Source organism: Macaca nemestrina, chromosome 1 (genome assembly GCF_043159975.1).
Source record: "Macaca nemestrina isolate mMacNem1 chromosome 1, mMacNem.hap1, whole genome shotgun sequence".
In the NCBI taxonomy this organism is placed as follows: domain Eukaryota; kingdom Metazoa; phylum Chordata; class Mammalia; order Primates; family Cercopithecidae; genus Macaca; species Macaca nemestrina.
The window spans coordinates 59,723,076-59,737,325 of NC_092125.1; the positions used below are offsets into that span (position 1 = coordinate 59,723,076).

General features: G+C 52.0%; 1 protein-coding gene across 4 annotated transcripts in view; it reads left to right on the plus strand.

Moving 5' to 3' along the window:
- LOC105484717 (neuron navigator 1) overlaps positions 1 to 14,250 on the plus strand; it is a 191,637-nt gene that overhangs the window by 25,336 nt on the left and 152,051 nt on the right. The gene's annotated exons all lie outside the window — the stretch shown is intronic.

Genomic DNA, 14,250 nt, shown 5'->3' on the forward strand with positions numbered 1-14,250 from the left:
TGTGAGGGCTGGTTGGCCCCGGAACACAGCTGAGGCTCCACTTCCTCTGTGGATCCCGAGTGGGAACGCGAGTCGGATTTCCCCGCGGTGTGAGGATTCTGGCCAAGAGAAGCGTCTAGGGCCGGGGGTGGGCGGGCTGCCAGCTGCGCGCATCTGGGCGCACGTCCTATACCTCAGCCCCAGCTCTGGCCCCAACCCCTACACCCGCAGGTCTTTTAGGGCGTGTGGAAAGCTCGGGGCTTTAGCGCCGAGACTCCTGTTTGACCGGGAAGCCTTTGCCCTGTGGCTAATGGAAGCCGAGCAGGCGGGAAGGGAGGAACAAAGCTTGCTCGAGTGGAGGAAGCACGCAGAGCTGCTCCATTGTTCTCCATGCCTGAAGAGTCTATGCAAAAACACCCGAAGCGGGCCCCAGAACTGCTGTTTCTCTCCCCGGAGAGTCCCTGCCCTCAGAGAAGGATAGATCTGGGATGTGCCGGACGCCAGGCGGCCATGCCTCGGGAACTGGCACGGGCCCTGTTGGGGCCACGGAACAAGGACGGCGAGGCCTGGAGCCCAGGCGAGATGCTTTGGCTGCGCGGACTTGTTGCGGTGGCTGGGATGTGGGTCCTCCGGCGCCGAGGGACCCGAGCTTCCTGGGTACCCGGCAGGCTGCCCGCCCGCTGGGGGCTGGGAAGGGGCGTGCCCATGCGCGTGTGAAGGGGCGGGGCCGAGTGACGGGCTGGGCGGGTGGGAAAGATCCAAGAGCTCGCCCGGCGGCCCTGGAGAATGCGAAGCTGGAGGAGACCAATTTGGCCTGCTGCAGTCTTCCCAGGGACCCTCGACTCCTGTGTGGGCTAAGATGAGAGTCCTCTAACAGGGGCAAGGATTTGGGCCTTTGGAGAACCGATCCTCACGCAGAAGGCCGCAAATGGGCTTTGCAGGGACAATCAGGAGACTAGACAAGGGCAAAAGAAGAGCAGCCTTTTCCCCTGGGAGCCCCTCCTGAAGGTGGGGATGGCTGGGTGGGTGCAGAAGCTGACCAGGCAGCCTCACTCTGCAAAGGGAGTGTGCCACCCGGTCCTCAGTGTGGGGCTGAGGCTGTCAAAGGCCCTACCCCAGGGAATGGAGCAAGAGAGACAATAAGGGAAAAATTTAATAAATTTTTGGCAGGCACCATGGCAGGCACCAAGGAGGGATATGGACAAAATGCAACTGGCCCATGTGGTAGAGAGCCCTGCTGAGGGACTGGAAGCAGGGTGAGAGAGGAAGGGACCGTGTGTGTGTCTCTGTGTGTGTGTGTGTCTCTGTGTGTGTGTGTGTCAGACTGAGAGAGGGACTTGGCCAGGGAGGGCAAGGGAGTGTCAGGGCACAGAATAGCAGAAGGCACAGAACCCTTTTCAAGGTCAAGGCTTTACTTGTTGGGCCTGACTTAGCTGGTCTGTGTCCTCCCCAGACCTGGAAGCCATCACACTGTCCCAGAAGCTGACTGCCCACAGAAGCCCTCTTAGTTGCTCCTCAAGAGGAACCAAACAGCCCTGAGATGGCTAGGGAGGTGGGAGGAGGGGCAAGAGTGGGGAGGAGAGCAGGTGGGGGAGGGCAGGAGAGGAGGAGAAGCTGAGCTTTGGTCCCTTATTCCTGCTCAGCAGTTGCCATTTCTCAAAGCACACTGACACAGGAGCCTTTCAGCAACCTTGGAAGTCAGGAGAGAACACCTCCACTTCCCAGTTAGGGAAATGCAGAGTCAAAAGCATTGAGGGCCTTAAAGTCATCTATGAGTTCATGGTGGAAGGGAGATTCTGCATTGATCTCCTGAGTCCTAAGTCGCAGCTCTTCCTGGGAGACCTGATTGAGAGAGGAAGAGTCAGCAGGCAGAGGGACCTGCCCAAGGCTGTGTCTACTGGGCGTGGGCCACCGGAGCTGCCTCGTTGACCCCACAGAGGGCTGAGGGGCTTAGCTCTCTGGGATGGGGAGAGAAGGGTGGAAACTCCCAAACCTGCCTGTCTCCAGCTGAGAGGACCCAAAGTTTGGGGTTGGGGAGTTGGTTCAGACTGTAGCAAGGCAGAGCCTGGTGTCAAACGGTGGTGGGGAGGAAAAGAGGGGAGCTGGTGACCTCCAAACTGAGCTTTTCCTTGTGTGAAGGGTGGAGGGCAGACTGCCTGGGGAAGGGGTAGAGGGAGAGGAACTACAGAGGGAATCGTCTTCCAGAGCCAATGAAGGTGGTGTTCAGGTATCAGGCAGGCCCTCAGTGTAGAGCAGGGTGGCCTCTGGGGAGAAGAATGGTGCCTTGATGTTTCAGGATTGTGATTGAAGACAATGGGCATTTGTCCCCACCTCAGTGGGGCTCAGTGTCCAGTTATGTTCACTCCCTAGTACCATCCTAGATCCAAGAGGCTGCCAAGAATCAATTTCTGAGGCGGAGAGAGGGGGTGGGAGTGAGGCAGCTTCAAGCCAGAGCCTTTCTGTAATAAAAGAGAAGCACTGAAACCTGATCATCCCCTTCCCAGAAACCATCCGGGGTCCCAGATGGTCTAGGCAGGCTCCCTGTCCCTTCTCTAACCTTGGAAGCTGCCAAATAACTAGGGCCCCACTGGGGAACCCTAGAAACTTGGAAGACTGAGGGGTGAGTACCAAGGGCAAATGGGCTAATTCCAGGAATCAGATGCCTCTGGACCCTGGCCTGATACTCACGTCAGGCGATTTGGCTCCAGAAGAACGGCCACCAGGCCCTTGGCCTGGGTCTGGGGGCTAAGCTGGAGGCTGCATTCCTGAGTTCTCTGTGTAGAAGTCCTAAGCTCTGTGACCCCCTCTGGGACTCAGTTTCCTCATTTGTGAGTGGAAGAGACCCTCCCATGGCTCATCCTTACCCCATAGGGATGGAAAGGGGGTGTAGATTAAGGTGATGAGACCTGGAAAATGTCCCAAGTGGCTTAAAGAGAGCCTGTATTAATACAAAGCAATAAAATACAGATGCACCTCAATTTATCATGGGGTTATGTCCCATTAAGCCCGTTGTAAGTTGAAACTATCGTAAGTCAAAAATGCATTGAATACACCTCATGTACCGAACGTCATAGCTCAGCCTAGCCTACCTTAAATGCGCTCAGAACACTTATATCAGCCTACAGTTAAGCAAAATCATCTAATGTAAAGCCTATTTCATAATAAAGCTGCATATTTCATGGAATTTATTGAATACTATACTAAAAGTGAAAAATAGAACAGTTGTATGCATACTGGAAGTGTAGTTTCTACCAAATGTATTACTTTCATGTGGTCATAATGCCAAAAAATCAGAAGCCAAACAATCACAAGTCGGGGACTGTCTGTACTATAGTGACACCCCAAATCTTCCTACCTCATCATCCCTGGGCCTGAGGATCTCAAGGCAAAACCAGTCTTTTGACACCCCAGGTGTTCATGTTCCCTCCTTCCGTCCTTCAGGAAAAGGGGGCAAAGTGAGACAGCTAAGACTGCCCAAGGTCAGGGCGTAAAAGAACCCAGGAGCCTGGACTTCCTAGTCCCTCTTCCTCTTGAAGGGGTCTGGACCCACACAAGGGGTTGTCATGACAACAGTTAGGCCCTCAGAAGCGCAGGCCAAGTAGAAATGAGGAAGAAAGGCAGGAAGCTATTAATTTCTAAGCCAGTTGATGTGAATTTTTTGCAGGGAGGGACGGTGCAAGGGGGTCGCTCCAGAGAATGTGCTCTGGGATACTTTGAGTAGCAGGGGAAAGAAATGTGTTCACAAATACTTCATTTTCCTTTTTATTCAGTGTATTGTGAGGCTGGGGTGGGTAAAGAATTCTCCGAAGAACTGCCGCCCAGAACAGATAGGTGATATGTGGAAACTTATCCAGCACCCTCAGATTCCCTGAGGCCTAGCAGGAGAGTGAGGACAAAGCTCACTTTTGCCCTTCCCCTGGGTAGCACCAGTAGTGATGGAGGATGCTTGTGGAATCACAGGCAGGAGGAAGGGCTGTGGCAAGGTGCAGCAGCCTGCAGGTGTGTGTATGTGTGTGGAGAAGGCACTGGCACAGAACCTTGGAGCTGTGAGACCTCCTGCCTTCCTCCAGGTTAGCACCGAGAATGTTTATTTTCTTACCGTATCCAGAAAGTTTTCTTCCAAGGCTAGGCTTGGGCCCCCACCTAGGTCATGTTCCTCTCCTTTGGGCATTGCCTTGTTCTGACTGCTGCAGTCGAAGCTGTTGGCTTTGACTCACAGCCCATGGCTCTGCCTCTGAGAGTAATGCATGGATGAATAAGTAGGTCCCGGGGCAGTTCCTCTACTCTGGGGAGAAGATACAGATGGAGGAGAAGTGCCCAGAGCTACTCTGGCTCTCTGAAGCTTAAACCAACCCAAGGAGATACCCTTTACCATCCATCACTGATGGCTGTAACCCCAGGCCACAGGCCCCTTCTAGACCTGGATTGAATTGGTAGCAGGACCAAGTCACCTGGAGTCCTGGGATGTTTCCTGACACTTCCTTCTTGTTTTACCCCTTCCCACTCTCTCTGCCCAATTTGATACTGTGGCTACAACTGCCCACCCCCTACCACCCGCCCCCATCACAAGCTGCCGACACCAGATCCTTCCTCTTCTGCTGACCTCCAATCTTGCCTTTCTCTGCAGCTATCCTTCCACACACATATACCACACCTCACAGCCTCTGACCCTGAGGGTGAAGGTGCAGACTGCTCCATGTGGTACAAGGGAGAGCCAGTGTTGTGTTGAGCAGGCTGAGCAGAGCCCTCAGGGTCCATAACTGCAGCTCAGCCACCTCTGCAGCACACTGCAATGTCTTCCTGGATAGCCAGGTCCCTTTCTGCAGAGCGCTCCACCTCCCTCACCCTTCCCTGAGGTTTCACAGAACCCTAGAATGGAAATTGTCTAGTTGAGCCACCTACCTCAAGCCAAAATGAATCCCTCTCTAGCATCGTAGGCAGGTGGGTGTTCTGTTTACACTGTCCTAGTGACAGAGGCCTCACTACCTTATTTTCCAGGAAAGCACTCATTATTAGAAAGATATTTCTTCTGTTGAGCTTTGATTCTGTCTTCTGAGAATTTCTACCCATGAGTCTGAATTTGCTCTCTGGATGCTTACAGATGAAACTAGCCTACCTTTCCCAGGATCCCCTTTATTTTATTTGGGGTCCAACACCTATCTATGCTCTATTCGTCTTTTCTCCTTTGCCTCCTCCTTCCATTTTTCTTCCATTTGTCTTCTTTTGGAACAAGACCTGATAGGAGATGCCTGACCTGTTCACCCTGACTCATGGGCCCAATGGAGTCCAGCTCTCCACCTGAACCCCACTGTCTGCATCTCAGAGCGGCTCCCTGCCGGGGACCCACAGCACCTGGCTGGTCTTTTCCTGGCCCAACCAGGAAGCTCTCCTCCCTAAAGCCCAAAGCCTTCTCCCTCTGCCTGGAAAGCCTGAGCCAGTCAACGAGGGGAAATGGATGCCACATGTTTCTCATTTGCGCTGGCTGACCTCCCCCCACACCCTGTTTGGATTACCCAGATGCGTTTGATGTCCCGGAGCCTGCGGCCTTTTCTCTCATGCACAGGAAGGGCCGGGTGGGGAGACAGCGGAGGCCAGGCCCAGCTCACTGGCCCTGCGTGGGCAGGTTCCCTCCTATAGGAGGCAGACATCACCTCCCACACCTTCCCCCCACACTGCTGCTTCTGGAGATTAGGCCTCCCGAAGGAAGCAGGACATCAGTGCCTTCAGGGTTCAGCTCCACCTTGTTCAGTGAACACAGGTCTTTGCTTCCTTCTGACCCCCAGAGACAAGGGGGCAGACTGGGAAGATGCCCCAGGAACTGTTTTTATCTCCCATCTGGAGGCTGAGGGAGGAGCAGAGTTGCACTAAAGGTGTGTCTGGCATGGCTGTCCAGTGTGGGTGCAGCAGTGTGTTCCTGGGATAAGCAGGGCGACCCGCTTTTCACCATGGTGCTTTTCACCTTGTATAAGCACCTTTTTTTTCCCTCAGACTTGATGTCTCTGGAATGTGGAGGGGTGTATTGCATGGGTGGGAAGCTCCCATTGGGGAGAATGAGGACCCACTGGGAGTTTCCAGACTGCTCAAGCCCATTCTGGTGCTGAGGTAGGGATGGGAGGGCATGGAGAGCAGCCTATCTCCAGGTTCACCCCCTAAGAGCTTTGGCTCCAGCAGGCCCCAAGCTCTCCCTGCCAGCACTGTTGTATGTTGCGTGTTTGACACACACTTCTCCAGCTCCAGCCAAACCTCAGCAAGGCAACCAGGACTCGGCAGGGTCTGGGCCTTGGCCTGAACCATCCTGGAATCTATTTTGGACATCTCAATGATACATTTCAGGGCCACTGGAGTGGGTGGTTTCTCTGCAGCGTCCTCTAATTTCTGGGTGGCAGCTCTCACTATGGGCTTCTCAGGGTGCTTTCTCCTGCGAGTTAGAGGCGTGGAAAGCAGGGACAAGGGCAGCCCCAAGCCCCGATATGCTGTGTGTGCTTGCAGCGTTGGTCTTCGTGGAATCCCAGAGTTGTCATCAAGATTATCCAGTTGGGGTGTTGCTGTTGGATATGGTCTGGTCTGGAAGGTTGAATGTTATAAGCTGTAGGTGTTTCCATGGAGAGCTGGGCTTGTAAACTACGACCTTGGGCTGAGCAGGAAGATAGCGAATGTTGAGAAAGCAAGACTTAGGCAAGTGTGATGAGAGGTATTGGGTTAATAGGTTGTGTGGCACATGGCACAAACCCCTAGAACTCGGGTGAGGTTGGGTGTCAGGGTGTGAAGACTAAGTGTGCAGTGAATGGTATGTGTTCACATGGATCAGCTCATATAAACACAAACTCACCGGCTTGCAGCACATATGCACATACTAAAGGGACATTTGTGTGCATGTATATGTAACAGCTGGGCAGGTTTAAAAGAGTCTGAAATATGACCCTGGTGGAACAGCTTCCCCCAAACAGACCCCTAGGCAGAGCCCACTGGGGTTCGGACTCCTTGGCTTCTTTCCTAGAAAAGCACTGTAAGTGCTGGTTACTCCTCAGACTCTGAGGACACAGGCTCCCTTTGCCCTTGGTGACCCACTAACCAGGCCCTTCCCTTTTGGGGAAGCTGGCAGCCACCCAGCAGGCCCTGCCTTCTCTCTGCAGGGTCCCTAAACTGTCATGGGGTGTAGGATTCCAGTATACCCAGACTGAGGCTGCTTCCTTAGGAGCTCCTGGGACCTGACTATCCCAAGGGGGAAAAGAAAAGCTCAAGAATCAAAAGAATAAATAATCTAATAGTTACCAATAACATGTATCAATCACTTGGTAAGTGAAAGGCATTGTTCTTGTTCCTCAAGCCAAAATGAATCCCTCTCTAGCATCGTAGGCAGGTGGGTGTTCTGTTTACACTGTCCTAGTGACAGAGGCCTCACTACCTTATTTTCCAGGAAAGCACTCATTATTAGAAAGATATTTCTTCTGTTGAGCTTTGATTCTGTCTTCTGAGAATTTCTACCCATGGGTCTGAATTTGCTCTCTGGATGCTTACAGATGAAACTAGCCTACCTTTCCCAGGATCCCCTTTATTTTATTTGGGGTCCAACACCTATCTATGCTCTATTCGTCTTTTCCCTTTTTGCCTCTTCCTTCCATTTTTCTTCCATTTGTCTTCTTTTGGAACAAGACCTGATAGGAGATGCCTGACCTGTTCACCCTGATTTACGGAGCCAGTGGAGTCCAGGTCTCCACCTGGACCCCACTGTCTGCATCTCAGAGCAGCTCCCTGCCGGGGACCCACAGCACCTGGCTGGGCTTTCTCCTGGCCCATCACTTAATACTCACAATAATTCTATGATCCTGGCACTTACAAGTGAGGAAACTGAGGCACTGAAATACAGGTAATCTGGCCAGGCACAGTGGTTCACACCTGTAATCCCAGCACTTTGGGAGGCCGAGGCAGGTGGATCACTTGAGGTCAGGAGTTTGAGACCAGCCTGGGCAACATTGCAAAACCCTGTCTCTACTAAAAGTACAAAAAATTAGCCGGGATTGGTGGCTCACACCTGTAGTCCCAGCTACTTGGGAGACTGAGGTGGAAGGATCACTTGAGCCCAGGAGGTGGAGGGTGCAGTGATCTGAGATCATGCCACTGCACTCCAGCCTGGGTGATAGTTCAAGACCCTGTGTGAATACAGGTAATCGGCCCAAAGCCAGTAAAGCAAGTGAGCAACAGAGTTAGGATTTAAACTTAACCCCGATGATAACCTGCCTCCAGGAGCCTCAAGACTCCCTCAGACATTGAGTTTGATTCCTTTTAATTCAGGAGCAACTTGTCAAGCAGTTAGTGTCGGCAGAGCACTGTGCTTCCTGAGACTGAAGTTCTGGGCCCTGCTTGCTAGGTTCTGAAAAGCTGGATGAGGAGATAGAAGTGTCCAGGCTCATTCCGGTACAAGGCAGAATGCAGCATGCCGTGAAGAAGCCAGAAAGGGCGACTGAGGACTCGGCCACCTGGAAGTGGCATCGGTGCATAGGGTGTGTGGGGGCACATGTGAGATGGGTGGGGAGGGGGACATGCTACAGAAGTGATGTGAGTTTTGATAGAAGGGTGAGATTCTGGCAGTAGAGGCAAGAAAAGCTGGAAAAGGAAGGGAGGAGGAAATGTGGGCTTGATGGCAGGTAGTGAAGAGTCCTGTCTTGCTTAGAGAGGTGGAAAAGGTGGTGAAAGCAGATATGAGATCAGAAAAACAGGTTGGAGTGGGATCATGGCTGATCCAACATGGAGTGCACTGGGACTCAACGGTAGGCTCTGAGCAGACATTTGAGTGCAAGAGACCAATAAAAGTTCATCCCCAAAGGATCCTCAAAAGAGTCCTGTGCCCACTGGTCCTTGGAGATGTTGCTGATCCATGAGATCAGCCAGCCAGAGCCTCTCTGCTCCAGGGAGGATTACTCTTGCAGCCTATGCAGTGTCCACATGGGATGGATGGAGGGAGAGGACTCCTCCAGCCTCCATGGCCAGAGGTTGGCCCTCTGAGAGGGTAGGGGCACCCCTTATCCTAACTCTTAGCCTAAACTCAAGTCTTCATCTTCCTCTGTTCCTTTGGTATGCCACCAGGCTGTTCCAGTTGTCATGCCCTGGGAATTGATTAGTCCCTGCTGAGTGAGGTGCAGTGCTCTGCCCTGACCAGGAATTGTTCTTCCGCTGCCCCAGCCCTGGGAAGTGCCCTGCCGAAAACAGTCCCACAACCCACAGCAAAGCTTGAACCAGACTACATATAGCAAAACCAAGACATTAAACCAGTTTGGGACTAGACGGGAGCTTTTCAATTGCACACTATTCAGCGGCAGGCATAAGTGGTGTGGTGCCACGTACTAACTCTAGCTTTCTTGTTCGATCCAAGAAACCTTCCTAAGGAGCTGGAAGTTGGGGAGGAATTTAAAGGAGTTTTAAAGGAATATTTATAGGAATCAGAGGCTGAGCGCAGTGGCTAACACCTGTAATCCCAGCACTTTGGGAGGCCAAGGTCGTAGAATTGCTTGAGCCCAGGAATTCAAGACCAGCGTGGGCAACAAAGCGAGACTACATCCTTACAAAAAGGGTTTTTAAAAATTATCTGGGCATGGTGGCATGTGCCTGTAGCCCTAGCTACTTGGGAGGCTGAGGTAGGAGGATCACTTGAGCCTAGGAAGTTGAAACTGCAGTGAGCTATGATTGGGCCACTGCATTCCAGCCTGGGTGACAGAGCAAGACTCTGTCTCTAAAAACAAATGAATAACAAATAAAATAAATAAAGGAATCCAAGACATTTGGCACAATGGGAGAAGACATTCCAGTTATCCAGCTTTGTTTGTTTGAAGGTAGGAGAACTGGATGGGAACTAGCTGGCTTGGAGCCCTCCGAGCAGATGGTCCTTCAGAGAGTGAAGACAGCCGGCTGCGCTGAGGTAGGAGAGCCTGTGGGGAGTGAGGGTTTCCCTTCTCCTAAACTCAAGCCTTCATCTTTCTCTGTTCCTTTAAGATGCCATCGGCCGTTCCAGTTGCCCTGCCCTGGGCGTTGTTGCCATGGGATTCCATTGCTGTAGGAGTGAGAATGTTTTGCCATAGAGGATCTGGTTTTGCCGTGGAGTCCCGGTGTCCCTAGGAGCTATTGTCCTAGAGTTCACGGGTTGCCATTGGTGTAGGTACTGCCCTACTGTCTTCATGCTTCCACAGGGCCTTGAGGGTGATGTGATGTCCAGGGGTGGAGCATTTACAGCACGGCCTCCCTGTCATCCTGCCCATGACTGCAGCACCCGGGAAAGAGAGTCCCAACATCAGGGAAGGCAGCAGAGCCTGTCTGGGGCGGGGGGCAGGCAGGCCAGTGCTGCTGCTGCTCCCACTGCCACAGCAGACATGCGAGTGGCCTTCCTCAGCTGCAGTGGCGGGGCTGAGACTCTGCGCTGCCTGACACTCTGCCTGCCCAGTGGGGTTTGCTTGCTGCTCGGCAGGCAGCGTGGAGAGGCTGTTGCTGCTCCTGCTGCCACCATCAAGGGACCCACTGGGCTCCTAGGAGCACCAGCGTCAGGCCTCCCTACTTGACACCCCAGGACTTTCCCAGCCCAGCCTGTAGCTTTGGGACCACTGAGGGCCTGCTGCAGGTCTGGTCTTGGAAGGGAACACTTATCCCCTGAGACTCTAATCGAGGCCATGCACTCTGCAGATAGGTCAGGCTTCCTCATCCTGAGGACCCGTGGGGGACCATTTAACACTCGCAGACATGTCTGAGTCACTGGAAATCAGCAACAATAAGGACAAACATTTATTGAGCACTCACTGTTTGCCAGCTGTGCTAGCACTTTGTGTAAACCCATTTTATCCTCACACTGAGATATTAATCAAGGATCATATGTAAAATATTTGACAACCCTCACAGGCTTCAGAGCTGGAGGAGTTCTGGGATGCCCCTGTTAACTGTGGTTCCTGGATTGTGGAGGTCCCAGAGGAAGGGCCCAGGTGGCCAGGGTGGTAAGGGGAGCACATGAGGGCTCAAAAAAGCACTTATTTGACTACTGTAAGGAAGTGTTTCATATTTTCTAGCAACAAATATGGCCTTATTGATGCATACTTGTTGACTTGTAACCCCACTGTTATATAAGACTTAGGTACAAGGAAACTTAGGGGAGCCTAAAGGAGGCTAAGCAACTTACTCCAAAGGAATGTGGCAAGTTCATGGTCAAGCTAAGCTTCAAACAAGGCTTGATTCAGGCTCATCATTCAACCACTATGCACTACTGCCTCTTGCACAAGTAGCAACTCCCTGCTCCCCCTGCCCTCTCGATGTTCTAGAACCCTTGCACTACATCAGTCTAGCAATGGTCCTGAGAGCCCAGGCCCATAGATATTGGTTCTCTCCTGCCCTCCTTAGCATTCCTCGAGAGTCAGCTATCTGCCAAGTACCCTTCCTCCCAAACCTCTCACTGTCTAGTGTAGGAAGCAGACCCACAGAGGGATGGTTAGGATACAGTATGATGGCTAGTGCTGGACAGAGCAAAGCCCTGGAACTTCAAGAAGAGCCTCCTCAGATGTACAGGAAGGAACAGGGCCAAAGTGGCTGGGATGAAGATAACTAGAATAGTCTGGAAGAGTGGGGGCCTGAAATAAGCTGTTCATCTGCCTCTTTTTGACTGGGAATGCTGGCTCTGTCACTCGCTAACTGTTGATCTTGAATAAGCCACTTAACTGCCTGGTAAAATAGGGATTAGACTCCCCAGCTCCCAGATCTGGGAGGCTGGATGAGATGCTGCATGGGAAAGGGCTGGTGCAGAGGCTGGCACGTGGCTGGTTCTGCAGATGTCAGCCCCATCAGCATTTCAGGGAATGGCTTTCCTTTTACTCTCCCCTCCGTTTACCCTCAGCCTGTAGCCCCTGATTTCTAGACTAGATTTCCCAGAGTGCTGCATCTAGCGGAGAAGTTAGCTTCTTCATGGAAGATTTAAGGACTCATCATAATATCTATCATTTATTACATGTTATGCACCAGACACTGTTCTAAGCACTTTGCATGTATTCATTCATTTAATCGTCGCAACAACCTAATGGAGTAGGTACTACGCTTATCTCCTTTGTAGCAATGAAGAAACTGAGAGGTTAAGTAATTTCCCCAAGGTCACACAGCCAGGAAGTGGAGTCTGGGTATGACCCCACAGGCAGTCTGGCTCCAGTGACCTGCCTCTTTAGCCACTATGCCATAAGGCTCACCAGTGGAGAGCACTGGCATTCTTGCATCCCACAGGCATAGTAAGCCTTGTTGGGCAGCAGCCCAGATCTTTTATTCTAAACAGGGTGGCCCACTCTGAGGTTTCCTATAAGAGTGTAGTGGCCCAGGGAACTGAGCCTAGAACATCCTTGGACCCACTTGGGTACCTGCCGCAGGCTGAGGACAGCTTGTAGGATCTATGGCTGATGCACTTTTACCACCATCTGTGTTTAATTCTGCACTCTGCACACCCATCCTTTAGGTCCCAAAGGACCAGTATGTCTGCTACAGGGGACAGGTGTGCACCAAGACTCTGGTGTCTGGCCTTGGCCTGGAGCCCTATGTGTCTCTGAGTCCCTGACTGCCTGGGGCAATAGAAGGAGCACCAGCTTTGGAGTCATGCATTTGAGGGTGCAGCTCAATTCCATTGCTTACCAGCTGGCTGTCCACAGCCCTCTTTGCACTTATTCCTCATCTGTAGAATGGGGCTTGTACCCACAGCAGGGGGGTAATTATATGGATTATCTAGAAGAGTGAGCATAGAGCACCTGGCACACCATAGATGATCAGTAAAGCTAGTTCCATTTCCACGTCTCCTGCAGGCCTGCAGACACCCTGTCCTTCCTCATCCTAACCGCCAGGGCTCTGCAGACCCTAGGGGTGACTAGTGGTCACAATAGGCTTCATTCACAGAATGGCTCCAGTCACTGACTTTGTTTCAATTCAGCCCTGATACTTTAGCTTAGACTCTTGGTTGTGCATTTACAAGCCCCATGGAGCCAGCTTAAACAAAAGGGGGAGTTTATTAAAGGACAGACAGCTGTCTCATAGGGCTAGAGCTCATGAACCAGCCATGTTTCCAGGGGAAAGGAACGAAGTTTTCTGTGCCTCTTCACGTGCTCTGCATTCTTGCTCCCTCTGTTTTTCTACACATCTGATTCTTCTCCTCTTGTACCACAGACAAGAGGTCTTCTGCCCCCGGTCCATGTGGCGGAACAGGGATGCCCATGGTTTCATGCCTTCTCTGTCCAAGACATCAGCCAATTCCCCCCCGGGGGGGAAGGGGAATGGGAACTGTCTCTGATTGACACACCCATAACAAAGAGAGAAGAAAATGTTCTCCAGAAGTTGCCTTTGGCAAAGGTTTTAAGGTTATATGTCAGCCCAGTGGTTGTTTAGACTGTGACAAAAAGAGAATAGAAGAAACAATGTGGAAAAAGTCAACAGACCATGAGATGTGGAGATTATCAAAGGGTAGCACCTTATGTTCGAGCCCGTGACCCCTTTCCAATCCTTAGCCTGGGCCTGGCTCCTGTCGAGATGAAGGTGAAAACTGGCCATGTCCTCATTTCTGGGCAGGGATGAGATTCAGGCCTGATCTATAGCGTTACCCCGGATTTGTCATTTTCCTCTCTACCCCGGGTTCAGTGAAACCACCTGTCCTGTTCACAATCTCTCCATTGACCAACAAGCCCTCTGGTAGTCCTCCATGCTTCCTCCCAGGGCTGAGGCATAAAATCTGCCTCAGTGGCCTGTTTTCACACAGCTGGGAGGACATCTGGAGAGGAACGAGGCCAAGACATCCTGGTTCCTTCTCTTCTTTCATGGGGGAACAGGTGGATGGACTTGGTGCTGATCCATTATTTCCCACGAGCATGGGGTTGGAGCTAGGATATTGGGTTGTGGGGAGGGTCCCCTGGTTTTGCCTTACAGGGTGGGGTGTTCCATGCGGGAGATGGGAAAAAATTTGCCAAAGAGGATCTAGCCCTGCTTCTGAGCCAGAGGAGTCCAGTCTGGACCTGGGCCTGGGCCTGGGGCAGGGAGTGGATTCCTGCCATTTTCCCACACTCTGCATAGAGATTGGGTTTCCTGTTGAAATTGTATCTTTGGATTACAATCGTAAAGTTCCCAGCTTCTCAACTCAAGCTGTTTGCAGCAGTCATCATCATTACTTTATTGGGTTCTAGGAGGGAAGACATGGAGTATAGTAGCCAAATGCACAAGCTATGGGGTCAGAGAGACCTAAACTCAAATCCTGATTCTGTTTGAGACCAGCCTGGCCAACAT